The sequence below is a fragment of the Apium graveolens genome, chromosome 6 (genome assembly GCF_009905375.1).
Source record: "Apium graveolens cultivar Ventura chromosome 6, ASM990537v1, whole genome shotgun sequence".
NCBI lineage: Eukaryota > Viridiplantae > Streptophyta > Magnoliopsida > Apiales > Apiaceae > Apium > Apium graveolens.
In genome coordinates, this window is record NC_133652.1 from 74,529,262 (window position 1) to 74,538,016 (window position 8,755).

The window sequence follows — 8,755 nt, forward strand, 5'->3', positions numbered from 1 at the left end:
CTTTAAGTTCTGATACAGATAAAGTCACTCCTCCATCTTGAAGATCAAGGAAGACTAGAGCAGGTATGAATATTGCACAAATTCAATATGAGGATACTGAAGATGCTGAGAAAGGGGATCAGAAATCTCTGATCTCATCAGAACCTACAGTCATTGAAGCTTTGACAGCTCTACCTCAACCTGAAGACACTGTTTAAGACAAAGTGATCACACCTCTTATCTCTCCATTAAAAGAAACTGCTCCAGTTGAAGATTCAGGGTTAAGTCCTAAAATTGACATTCACAGGTTGAATATACCTTATGTTCTCTATCTGGAAGCTCCACTAGCAAAACATCTAACATCTCATATTTTACCAATTCTAAATGCTGAAATTCCTACTACACCAATTATGAATTTGGAACCTGAAGATCAGAATTTGGAAACAGAAGTTCGAGAATCTCCTTCAGTAACACATACTCTGGTGTTATCAGAAAATGATGAGATTTTATCAGATTCTGGAGATAGTGCTCCAGCAAGTGCTCCAGTAAATGCTCCAATTCTTGGCAAGGAGGCACTGCTTAAGTTTGTTGAAGAAGATGCTCATATTCCATGGGAGGAAACTTTCAGAGGAGTTGAGTGGACAAAGAAGTGGAATGAATCTGACTTCATTCCCAGCCCACATATTCCAGTTAGAACATGTTGCAAAAGCTGATGAGTTGCTGATAAATTCTGATTTCAAGCACCAACTTAAAGTCACTGCTCTCAGTACTAAAAATCTTCAAGGTCTACACTCCAAGACTCATGAAAAGGTTGATAAACTTCAGGAAGCAGCTGATAAGCTAGACCTGATGCTCAAACTAGACAAGAACATGTATTGCAGAATTAACCCTCTCAACAAACACAACTCAATGAAATCCAATCTTCAGTGGAACTCCTTCTTTCTCTACTCCTAACAGATGATGCCAAAAAGGGGGAGAAGGTAGTTAATTCCAAATGCTCAATTAGCAAGGCACTGAAGAAAAAGGATGATTCTGAAGATGACCAGGGAAACCCTTGCAAGGGCAAAGGTCAAAGTCAAGGCAAGCAAAGTAACAAAGTTTCACAGAAACTAATTTCTGATTCTAGAAAATCTTCCACACAGAAGAATACAAGTTCTGAAGCTATGAATGCTCAAACTCTGATATCAAGTTCTGATATTCTGATTCAGTCTGGAAGTCAAGACTCTCAGAAGTTTTTACAAACTCTGAAGCTTAAGGGAAGGGAGACTACTATCTACTATAAGGATCCCACGATTCAGACTCTTGATGAAGAAATTGCTAAAAGATTGTTTCTCAAGCATAATCCTGGAATGGATTTAGAGACTCTAAAGGGGGAAGAATCTAGATTTGCTGCTGAGAAGAAAAATCCTAAATCTAAAGCTTCTAATGAAAAGAAGCCTCTCAGACCTAAGGAGAAAGGTATAGTGATAAAAGAAAGATCTGCCACAGAGATTCCTAGATCAAGTACTAGATCTCAAACTACTACTGATCCCAAAGACAAGGGAAAAGGAAAAGGTGGGGAGACAGTCAAGAAGCAGGAGATGAAGATTCCTCAAATTATGATGGATCATGTGTGCAAGTTGGTTCAAGTCTTTGATGATGCTGCTGCCGAAGATGAAACTGTTGAAACTCTCAAAAGAAGAAAGATGACAGAAGAATCTAAGACAACCTCTGACATAGCTCAAGTAGTTCAGAGTGAAGATATTTCAGAACAGCAAGCTACAGAAGAATCTGCAAATCCTGAACAAGTCATCAAGACATCAACCTATGACAGAGCTCAAATTGATTTGGGCAAGATGACAGTTGCTGATAAGAAGAAACTCCTATGGAAAAATGTTACACCATCAGATCCTAAGAAAAGTCAACTACTATCTGATTTCTTGACTGTAATATCCGGGATATATCGTGTAATTATTTTTGCTAATAAATAATTAGTATGTATGTTCAGTATCTATTTTATGAATTATTTGTTAAGTGTTAAATATGTTTGGATGTTTAAAAATATTATTAATTGAGTATTTCAATTTTTTTATGTCCAAAATAAAATATAGATAATTGTCATATCTTCCTAATTATTTTTATGTTAATTTATAAATTTATAGGAATCATATGAATTTTTTTTAAACTCTTGTTCCGGGTATTTAAAACCTATTTTATGAAAACGGGAACCAACCACCGTTAACCGTTTTTACATTTTTAGAACCCGAAACTCTTCCGAGAACTCCTTCCTAACCTAATTGCAATATTCCGAGCATTTTCCGTGTTTCGACTTTTTCGATCCGACGTACGGTTTGTCCTGCTCGAGTCCCGGCGTAACATTTTCGATACAATATTCGTTTCGGTAAATCAATAAAACCCGTATTTTCGATAAACGGGAGTTTTTTTATTAAACTATCCCAATTATCACCTCGTAGTACGTGTAACCAGGCGTCGAGACCCAGACCGCAGTACAAATTGTACTGATTTGGATAATTATCCCGAAAACCGATACCGTTTGGATCAGTTTTTATAAATAAACGTATCGTTTTATATCCGGAATGATCCAACAGGATACTAATTCTCCGTAATTATAAATAGCCTTTTACCGTATTTTATTTCGTATCAAAATCATTTGCAGATAGATAATTATATAATTTTTACAGAGAAAAATCATATATTCATAAACCTTTCTGAGAATCAAACCACAAATTCAAGGTGTTAGTGAAATCCGTTTGGAAAGTTGGAGTAACCAATTTGAAGGTCTCAAGGAGTACTATCAGATTCCAGGACCTGTTTTACTGCAGAATCAAAGGTTGATTTTTTATAAATTTAATTATTTTCGAATTATTTTCATGAAAAATATGAATTTTTGTTCGGATGATTGTTTGTATGATTTGATGATTGCATGTTGTAGAGCTTGTTTTCATGATGATTTTAGTATATTATACGTCTGATTTGGAGTCCAATAACATGTTCAAATTTGAGTTTGATTTTCGAATTTCAAAATTAGGGTTTATAACCCGTATGAATGTTGTTAATTGAAATTTGGGGGTTTCTTATTCTGGAATAGATTGATGTTGTGATATAGTGGATTGTGTTCCCTGTAAAATTTGCAATCCAGTCGTATAAGTTTCATGAATCAACGAGGTCTGTAGAGAAGGGAGTTGTGTTTTGAATATTTCCGAAGTTCGCCGGAAACTGGCAAACTTCACGGCCAAATTCCGGCCAACTCAGGGATTGTTAGATCGATTTGATTGCATGGTTATGTTCCTGGTAATCCATAGATGTGATCTGGAGCTTATGGCAAGGTGAGGAGGCCGGAATCGTGTTCTCCGGCCACCCCTGTGTTTTCCGGCGACTGGACTGCAAAATTGCAGTTTAGTCCCTGTAGTTTTGTAGATGATGAAGTTTAGTCCCTGAAGTTTCCAGACTTTGCAAAAATTGGATTCCTGTTTTAAAAATGTTTAAAAATCATATTTCCTATTTATTTTTATTATAAAAATCCGTTTTTAATTTCTGAAAATTCTAAAAATTATTATTTTAATTCCGAAAATTATTTTTAATTCACAAATAAATCAGAATTAATTAGTTAATTAATTTCAGTTAATTTTTAATTGATTAATTAGTCAATTAATTCAAAAATTAATTGATTAATTGATTTAATTAATTATTAATTGATTTTTAATTAATTATTTAATTAGATTTAATTATTTAAAAATGATTTAAAAATTTCAAAAAATAGTTTCGAGCTTTAAAATATTATTTTAAATTATTTTCAAGGCTCGATAATTATTCTAAAATTGTTTCGGAGCCAGAATTGGCCAACCGAACCCTGTTTATTATTCCGAAATTGATCCAACGACCCGTTTTAATTCCGAAAAATGTTTTAAAAATCATTTTAAATACCAGAAAGCCTATTTATGACCCGAAATGTCTTTATAAATGATATGTCATTGATTACGTGATGTATTATGTGTGACTTGTTGATTGACTGTCGGTTTATATTCGATGATTACTGTTTATGGCATAACTTTCAATCCATTAATCGGATTTGGGTGAAACGAAGGGTAGATAGAAGTATGTGTTGAACAGAATCGTATGAGTGGAATATTGATAGATACTTATGATGCCTAGCAGAGTAAGCAAGGCGTAAGAAAGAGAAGCAGGTGATCAGAAAATAGAATTGACATGTAGAAAATACAGCAAGTGAGCAGAGATTAGAAGCGAGGCATAGGAGAAACAGATGAATGGTGGTTGAATAGAGTCGTAGACAAGTACAAGTGAGGTTGGAATCAATTATGATAAGGCAAGTAATTCTAAACCTTTCTCGAGATTTATTGCAAATATTTCTAAATTCTCTTGTGACCTATTGTTAATATTCAAAATAGCTCTGTTTTATATTGGAAATACTTTGAATCCTCCAGCCTTGAACCTGAGCCACATCATTTGATCTTTGAGCCGTAAGCCTTATTCTTTGTGAACCATTTCTTGTGGATTTACCAAATATTAAACCACACAAATACGATACTACTCCACAAATATATATCCATCATATACCAAACATTGGAACAAAATTGTTTATATATACAAAAACTTTTATACTTAACCATACCTTGTGATATCAAAACACTAAAACTTTAGAAAAACACTATTCATCTAATACCCGATTATCCTTTTTGGTAACTATGAACTTTTACCATGCTCTTTTACAAATGTTTTATGGTTATTGATTATGATCTGGTTTTATTGAACTCTATTGTTTATCATATTGAAATGCTTTAGAATTGGATAGTTTTCTTTATGTGGACCAGATTCGTGGTCAGACCATATCGATGGTCAAGTTAGGCCAATGTGTGCCTTGGATCTAGTAGTTAGAGCAGTGTTGTGTGCTTTGCTCGGGGTTAGTGCGTGACTGATCAGCAGCCTAACCTTGGTTTTAAAAACTTAAAATGAATATCCAATTCTATTGGTTATTTAACAAGAAACTTGATTCCTTTGAATCATCTCATTTATTATTGTCTAACCTCAGTTATTGATAATATGACTTGCTGAGCTAGTTAGCTCACTCTTGCGAATCTTTTTATATATTCTACAGTTAAGAAGGATACGGTTGATAGCAAGGTTTCCCAGTTCAATGTTCGAGCTAGGATTCCAGATTATGATTGATCGAGCTAGCAGGAGCTTATGGCAGTAGTGAGATAGCAAGGTTGTAAGAATGATTTTATTATCAATTGTAAGTTAAATTAGTTGGGATTTGGTATGATGTAATAATTAAGGTTGTGGCTTGTTTTCATACTTTAACCTGTTGCGATCCGTGGTTTTGTGAAGCAGGGTCATTATAAATAATATTTCTTATACAGGTTGATATATTGTGTTTGTGTTGTGGACCCCAAACTTCTGACCCGGGTTTGGAGGGCGCCACATTGACTGTTGGATTGAATGTCAGAGAAGCAAGAGACATATCTGGGTTAGGATCAAGTGAAGCCAAGATCAAAACAAGAGTTGAAGTAACTATCAAAGATCTATTTTTATTAAATGACAAACCACTTGAGGAAGTTACATATAAACACCTTGACAAGGTTATATCTGCTCAAGTGGTAATGGATACTCATGATAAGAGTAAGCTGATTCTATTTATTAAAGAGGGAAGAACATAAAGAATGTCAGAATCAGATGTGCTGAACAAATCTCTTAAATAACTTCAATTCATTCATTATCTTTTGGAGATAAAGTCTGAGGTTACCAGAAGATGGTCAAATTTCTTGATGAAGACCATAAGGGATAAAGCCAGAATCTCTGGATCAAGGGTTGCAGAATTTATTCCAAAGATAGTTGAAGATGATGGAAGAGAAATTCTAATGTAGAAGAATTCTGCTAATATAGAAGTTATTCTGAAAGGGAAATGTCTATGCTACAATGAAGACTCCTCTCACCCAAGGGTAATCAGACTTGGTGATGGATTGGAAAGAAATCACATTTCAGCACTTAGGACTGCAATCTACCAGATTGGAAGTCAAGATGAAGAACTGCAGCAAGTCAAGGCTAAATTAGCTCAAGTCCTGAGAAATGCAGAAGAGAAGCTGATATTAAACTTTGTCAAGAATCATTTTGGATTTAGATTGATTCAGTAAAATTGGTAAAAGCTGTAAGGACTGTAAGTTGTAGTTAGTTGTCTAAATAAACTCTCATTGCATTTGTACTTAAATATTTTTGACATCATCAAATCTATTAACTTGCATATTTTTTATAATTTACAAGTTGGGGGAGATTGTTAGATATATTTGTGATGTCATGACTAATGATGTGTTTAGTTTCAGAACTTAATATCAGGACTTATGAGGACTCATCTGGAAATCAGGATTTACTAAAGACAGGAAGATATCAAAACTTAAGGTATCAAAACTTGTGATATTAGAACTTAAGGAAAGATATGCTTCAGAAGTAAAGTGCGGCTAATTTCTAGGAGAGGATCTGGACTAAACAAAGGAAGATATACTTTAGGAGTTGGACGACTAGAAGACTTGTAAAAAGATAATATCTGATTGATATATTTTAGGAAGAGATATATTTCATATCAATTATAAGATATCTTGTAACTGTGTATTATATAAACACGGATTAGGGTTTACACTATATGTGTTATCATTCACGAGAATATTATTCTTTGTAACCCTAGCAGCTCTTAGTGATATCATACATCACTGAGAGAGTAGAAAAACCTATTATAACAGAGTTTGATATATTGAATAAACTTATTTTTTGTTACATACTTGTGTTCATAATCGAATTAATTGTAGATACCATATTCAACCCCCTTCTATAGTATCATTGAGGCCTAACAAGGATTTTTATCATATTATTTATCAATGTTAGCTGTTTGCATTTAGATTTAATAATTTTCTCCCCCTTTTGGCATCATCACCAAGCAGTAGAGAAAGAATCAGCTCCATTGAATTCTTTACTTCTGTAAGTTGATCAAACATTTGAACTTGTTTAGCTTCTAATCTAGCTTGACTGCCTTCAATTGCATTCTGTCTGATAACTATTGGTGCAATATATTTCTAAATTTCCTGATGAGTAGTCATCCTTGAAGCAATCAATAATTCTTTCATTTGATTGATTTGAGAAGTACTTGCTCCTTGAGCTGTATGTCAGGATCTGACAACTAAAGTTGAAGCTTTCAGATGATACGACATATCAGGATTCTTAATCTTCTGTTATGTTGTTTCCAGATATGTAACAGCTTTTGTTCTGGAAATAGAATATGTATCATCTTTCCAATGAGCATTCTAGAGATTATCAAAATAATCATGTTCCTTCTTAGCATCTAACTCTTTTATTTTCTTTTATCTCACATGTATAGGCATATCTTCAGGGAAGAAAAGATCATCCTCATGATCTATAATAGCATTAGAAATATTAGCTTCTTCACCATGATTAGATTCTTTAATAGTAATGGGATTTTGCACTAATTGCTGAACTTCATCGCTAGCTTCAACATGTAGAATAGAATTAGAAATTGGTGCAGTATGTGATCCAGCAGCTTCAGAAGCTTCCATACCATAAGCAGTTAACTCCGCATCTTCAAGAATTGTAGATAAATGAATTGGAGCTTCAAAATTTACTTCCAGGACCTCAGTTCCTGTAGAATACTGTGGTGACCCTGAAATGGATGAAACTTTATGAATAGATTGTTGTGCTACTTCATCTTTAGCAACAACAAGGATTTCTTCAAGTGATGTAATAGTAGAGTAAATGGACTATTTTTCAACAAAAATTGGGATTGTCTCATGTGGTGGAATAGTAGAATGTATGGACCGCAAGAAAGTATCAGTACTTAGACTTGCAGGGAGATTAACAGTACTTGGTACATCAGAGTTTATTTGAGGTTCAACAGACTATTTTTCAACATCTATTTCTTTAGTACTCTGTGCACCTGCAAACATATAACAAGTAAAACTTGATCTCTCTACTCTTTTAAAGTAGTCTCACTACTTCTCACACCACACATCTCATGACTTTTAATAGTCAGAGCTTCCTCACAAAAATTACTAAATCCTATCTATCATCTACCTCTCCTTTTTCCAGGAAGGATCTTGCCTCTCTTTAATTCTGCTTTTCTCTCAATCTTTTCACACATCTCATAAAAAAAGCTCAGAAATATTATCCTATAGAAATAAGAGGTGGCTAAAGAAGGGTGATATGTGGTCATACAACTAGAGGTAGTCCTTAAATAAGGTCTAGAAATAAACATAGAAACATGATTTATATCATGAAAAATAAATGCTGAAAAGACCAAATCAGTATTTAGAATAAATGCTGATAAAGTAATAACAATATTTATACCTTGTGAATCTGAAGTCACAATTAAACTCATAGTTAATACTTTGGTTATGACAGTTGTTGTTCACCAATAATGAGAACCTCCATTTGAATTGGAGAGGATTTGATCAGGTTACTGTCATGTACCATTATCTCAAACCCTGTTCTTCTTGCAAATAACTAGCACTTGAATGTGTTTATTGAAAGCTCTCACAGAGTCTTCAATAAAAACTGATGAAACCTCTGTGTCTCTGTTAGTATCATTAAGATCTACCTCAGCAAGTAGTCTCTAACCAACTAAATGTTGTTTATGAGTGGTGAGCATAATTCAAGAATTATGTCACTTGATTTTTGGCAACATTTGAGAAATAGATTCAAGTGTTTCAATTATAAGAAGAAATTTAAGATATAAGATATATGATATTTGAGATTGAGT